Source organism: Achroia grisella, unplaced genomic scaffold, assembly GCF_030625045.1.
Source record: "Achroia grisella isolate CSIRO2021 unplaced genomic scaffold, CSIRO_AGI_Agris_v1 utg204, whole genome shotgun sequence".
NCBI lineage: Eukaryota > Metazoa > Arthropoda > Insecta > Lepidoptera > Pyralidae > Achroia > Achroia grisella.
The window spans coordinates 1,170,909-1,177,436 of NW_026712703.1; positions in this window are offsets into that span (position 1 = coordinate 1,170,909).

The following is a 6,528-nucleotide window of genomic DNA, read 5'->3' on the forward strand; positions in this document are numbered from 1 at the left end:
CATATCGCCAGAATTAAAACACATTGCGCTACTGTACAGAAGGTATTGTAAAACTCTGTACATATGCATATCGCCAGAATCAAAATGCATTGCATTATTGTATAGAAATTATTGTAATACTGTGTACATATTGCTAGAATCACAACGCATTACGCTACTGTATAGAAGGTATTGTAAAACTGTATATATATACATATCGCCAGAATCAAAACGCATTGCGCTACTGTATGGAAGGTATCGTATAACTGTGTACATATTGCTAGAATCAAAACGCATTACGCTACTGTATAGAAGGAAGTATACAGTAATACTGTGTACATATGCAGTCGGCAGGCGCAGCGACAGTGACCGCTGCAGCCAGGTGCGTGCGGCCATCGACACCATAAAATTAATAACCCGTCGAGCCTCCTAACCAATGCACTCTTGAGCATCATGCGTACTTCACATGTGCTGCATTCAGAGGATACCTGCTTGATCTGAAGGTATCCGGTGTTTATGAAGTTATAACCATAAATGTTCATATAAAATAATATAGGCATGTATTCTATTATATATAAATAAAAACATACGTATGTTTTATACAGCAGTATAAAAACCTAATATACAAGGAAATACGAGTGTAAATTATATATGTCCTTGAATTGTATTTTTTCATCTATACATATAAATACAATTGGAGTGTCTGTTTGTAACAGTGAAGATTACACCATAGACCTTTAAAAAATCGCATTCTATAGATAATATTATTGCAGATTGTATGAAAAGTCGTTATCATACATAAATACTTTAACAATACATACATATTTATTAATAAAGGAGTGTTGTTTAACTTAGTCGAATTTTAGAATAAGGTAAATACTTCCTTTGAACAAAATAATATCTAGTCCAAACTAAAGCGAGTTTGTACTAGACAAGTACCTTATATATTTCTATGTAAATATACATATACATTTCTTTACATAGAAAAAAACACGCAGACCAGTAATAAATAAAACAGATATTAAAACATACAGATGTTTATATTATGTTGAGATCAAATCTGCGACCATCGTAAACTAAATGATTTGGTAAAAAGACATATTGTGACAATAATACATCTTTAACAATTAGATTTGGTATTAAAAAAAATGTAAAGGCACAGTACAGAACTTTGTTTACGTTACGTTAATTTTGGTCACCGTCTGTACTATATTACTTACATAATCAAATATATCTTTATTGGGTAGATTTTGTATAATATCGTAAAAGCTTTTTATATTCTCCACAATAACGTTAAAAGGTTTTATAGATTTTATAGGAAACATAAAACGTTCCACTTCAACTCCCACAAATTGAATTATCATAAAATTGATCCTTTCAACGTGTTATGCTCCATTCAAAGATGATGTTAGATTTATATTTAATAACGGCTTAAGACGGTTGCGGATGCGCTCACACAGACGAGCCGACTGCGGTACCGCGACGATAAAGGCGAGGAGAGGCGAAGGGCGCGAGACGGTGAGGCGTTGAGGCGGCGAAGATGCCTAAGAGGAACGGACTCCGGCGAGACGGTGAGTCTGCCTGATAAAAGAGGATTTTATCCGCTCGATTTAGCATGAAATTGGAACACAAAGTGAATAAAGCCACAAGATTGTAAACATTATGAGGTTCCCCTTTTTTATTGTCGGTATTCGGCTTATTTACGGACCTCTTTTTATTATTGGTCACTGATGTCTATTTATTGCCTTGTTAAACTATAGTTAACGAAGTGATCCTTCAGTACCAGTTCGATGCTTGCGATGTAGTTAATTGGAAATTTATCGCTTTACTTCTACAGAGCTTAATTGAATCGACTTGTAAGTGATTTTTAAGTGGTAAACTGGACTGCATAAGTTCTGCATCACATTAACTTGTAATAAAACTACCGACATCTGTAGGTGCACATACCTAAGTCATTAAATCAAATTGAAAAACATTTTAAGTGGAAGTGAGTGTAAATCATGTAGAGTATATGTTCCCACGAGGGCGGGTAGTGTTCGCTCCTCTAGAATGAATGACTCACTAAGCTCGAAACTCGGTTTCCACAAGTCATAGTGCAATTAATAATATGCGGCATCCTGTCGAATTATCTCTCATCGTGGCAGGGGTCCGGGCGGCTTTAATTTACCACAATGGAAGTTGGTTCTGAGAAGCGTTCGCCGGCGAGGCGGGTCGATTCTTCGACGAAAACAAACAGAAAATAATTATCATAAAGATGAAGAGCGGCCGCTCGAACCTGGCCGCTGCTAATGGGAGCCCACCTGGCAGCGAGAGGTCCCTCCACTCAGCGCCCTCCGCTGCACGCATGTGTGAGTGCCCACACATAACATATGATTACAAATACCATAAATATCGATGTTCGTTTTTAATTATTATGAGTGGTATTGAATTGTCATTATGTTTGGAAGTACGTTTTAAGAATATAAGTGGTCTACATTGTGATTGCATTATTTCTTCTGACCTAAACTATAGTAAGTTTAGGAAAGATCACTTATTTGGTGATTATTTTGTGTATAATAAGCAGTTGTTGTATAATGGATAGTAAACTACTAGATGATAGAATTAGTTTTTTTATAAAAATAAACATAATACAATAGTATTACAGTCAGATTAATACAAAAAAAAACAAACTTATGAATACAATTCGAAAAATTACGCATGACCATAGAGCACTAATAGTTAAATCTGTTCAAAATAATATTTATTCGCAACTCTTACCTCATACGATTTTTCTTATTAATTAACTGTAACAGCCAACTATACCAATGACCCAGTTCTTTATAATAGACAACTCTGTTACTGACGGATTGAGATATATCAATGCTTAATGTAAACCTCAGTCGTTAGAAACATTTTTATAATGGTAAAAAAATATTATAAGTAAATAATAATATATATCGTCTAGAAGCAACAGCCTAGGCTAATTTTTAAATCAACTAAGTATTTTGTACGTATACGTATCGTATAGGTAATACGTAATTAATAAAATCCGAGAACATTTCACACAGCACCCAATAAGGAAAGCTTGTGTTATGGTTAATAAACAACTGGTATAAATACATAGATATATTATATATACATAAATATATATATTTTGTAAATACATACTTATTATACATGGCAAACACATAGACCGATACAATAGAAATGTTTGTACAGTACGGGGAATGGAACCGGTAAGAAATCGAAGTAAGACGGTATACTAAACCGCTAGACTACCAACTTTATTATATTGTAACAAATAGGTATTTGAACTGCACCAAGTAGTGACAAGTTAATGCGCTTATCATGTTACAAATTTACAATCTATACTAATATTGTTAAGGAATTGTTTGTTTATCTGTCTTTTATTACCTTTTCATGATTAAACTGTTGAACGGATCTTATCACGGGGACGGATATAGATATCTTTTAACTCGAATGAAAAGCAGACGAAGTCGTGAGTAACAGGTAGTCGTCAATATAGTATACGACAGGGGGGGAAACCTACCATTATTAAATAGGATCTAGGTACCTAGATCCTATCGGCACTTGAAATATTAAAGCAGGATCTTCAACAATTATTGCATTGTCTCACAAGTGGCTTTGATGATACAAAAGTATCAAAACAGATTTTTTGAAAAGCCTTCTCTGTGGCTACTATATTCTCACAGCAATAAATGCAACAATATAAGTCTTATTATGTTTTGCATACATTACCCTTTCATACTTAAATATTGTTTACAGATGCTTATCTCATAATCTACCGTTAAGGTAATTGTTAGGGTAAGCTTCAACTTTAACAATTTACCGCCGCTTTATCGCAACAATTCCTTTTATGCTGCTACTTAAATCCATTTCCAAGATTTGCGATCACTAGCAGTAAATTGTACTTCTTTCTTTCTTATCGTTTTGTGTAATTTTCTAGTGGTGTACCCCTCTTTACTAAAGTTATGTAGGTCTAAAGAGATACGGTAGTTTCTTTATGAAATGCAATTTTAAAAATTACTGGAAGAAATAAATGGTATTACATGCCCTTGAATAGCCGTGAAACAGTTAACTTACAAAGTAATGCTTATCGCAACCAATCTTACTTGTGTATAGGCATACTATTTGGAAGAATCTCACATTAAAAACATAGATAACTTAGTCCCAGCAAAATGTAACACTGTGACCGCCATCGAACTGTGAAAGCCAGAGATAAAGTGGATACTTTGACGAAATTCTTCGGCTGTCTGCGTCAATGGCAGAATGGTTTTTCTTGTTCTTTTTTTGATCTCGATATTCCGTGAGGTTTTTGCAAGGATGCCGGCATGTATTAGCCGGTGGTCCATTAAAGTTTGGAACAATGGTCCACTCTGTTTCTATTACCCGTTTTATCTAACTTTGACGCAGATTACGTGAATTCTGTCGGTAGTTTTTTGAAGCCTAATAAAAGGAGTCAACGTAAGATAAAGGCAATACTTTTGAAATACCGGCCCTGCCATACATTTAATGGTTCTATTTAAAAATGTTCTGAAACTGCAGTATTTCAGATAGGTATAGGTACTTTTTTGTTGATGAAGTTGATTGACAACGGTGGTTACTTATTTTAAAAAAATAGATGTTGTTCGTATATAAGAAGGGTACCTAAATAAATAAGTATTACCGTACGGTAATACATATTTATTTAGGCACCTTTCTAAGATGTAAACTAAACCTTTCTAAACATGACATCTGCCTGGATTACGTAGAAAGCTTTAATTTATGAACATCATATAACAAAAAGTATTCACACATTAAACATAATCCAACAATATTAAAATAGTTAATAAAACTATTACAACATTAAAGAAAATTGTGTAGAGAAAAAGAACTCATATCTCCGTATTATGGAATGTCGGCAAGAATTGTTTAGTGTGTTGAGAATTTTATCAATTATAGATACTTTAGAACGGCGGGCGGCGCCCCCTGCCGAGCTCGTAGGTTAAAATAGTTTTAGGCAATATAGAGAAGGCTTTTCTTATAATCTCTTACTTATTTGTTTAAACTAATTATTACTTTTCAATTGTATCTTTAAATACGCCTACTACTGTTTAATGTCATAATATTCACAAATTTGTTATCTTTTTACGAGTTTAACAGGAAATAGTTGTAAGTTAGAAATCTCACTGTTGCACTAGTATTTATCTTATGTGGGTATACCTACATAGGTATACCTATAGAAAATTAAATTAAAGTGTCATCTTTTATTATAACATCAATCGGATTTTATCGAAACTAAGAAGTTCATGTATGATCAAAGAACATCAATGTACACAAAAATTCCTCCTGCTACTATAAGTAATTCTATTGACTTCAGAACACAGCATGGTATACATACCTACTATATATACCTATACATGATGCATTTGATAAAAGCTATAAGATATATACCTAAGTACCTACTTACTTAATATACCTATTAGTTCTATGTTCCATTTACAAAATGTTGTCTTTTTCATGACAAGTTGATTAAATATTTTTGTAAATAGATATATCTATTTAAAAAAAAGTACATTCCATATTTTCTAAATCTTTATCAAAATCAAATCACACAGTGTCTGTCGTAGAAAACATTCTAACTAGGCTCGCTTCGCGTGTGTTCTTGATTCCAAATTCCGAAGAGTATTATGTAAGGGAGAGAAGCCTCAATGACGAACTAACAGCTCTGTCGTTTTAGAATGTATAATTACCAGATTATATTCATCTGACGAGCCCTTTCTATCTTTATGGTAAGATTTGTAAAAAGTATAACAGTTACATCTAATAAATAACAATTAAAATAAGTAGGTATACCTTTGTAATCAAATCCAAAAATGGAAGAACCTTCAATATTACTATTTTCTTAATATATTTAACATTTATAAACTTCAAATGGAATGGCAGATATTTTAAATCGCTCTGGACTGTTGGGTATTTTGATATTATCTATACCTATTGCCTAAACTGTTCAGTATCAAATATCTACCTATAACGTAACGTCTCTATCATTACGGACTATATATTAATCAAGAGATTGTTGTAAATGTTTGGATAGATAACGACGGAATGGTACACCATCCAGCGCCAAGAGTTAGTTATACGCTGTCTGAGTACTAGTGAAGGTCGAACAGTCATGGCATATTGCTAGCAAAAGGACCTCTTATGCTCAACACTAACATTTCCTTCCCCGCTGTTTTTAGTAAATACTAGAACCTAACTACAGGTAGCAAAGGGACCTCTAATCCCCAACATGAACATTAACAACTTCCCCAGCTGTTTAGTAGATAACCTATGCATAAACAACTCGCTGTTTGATGGCCTAAATAACAAACAACTTTCAAACAAAACTCTGTAATCTTTGGTTAAAAATAATAAAAAAATCAAATTACGTCTTTCAGTTCAGAAATCAAACGTTTGTGTGTTAAACTGAAAAATACCAGATGTTATTATGTAATACATTTGCAAGGCGCAATATCGAGATTTAATTTAAATAAACACAACATGAGTGTATGAAAAACCGCTCGACCT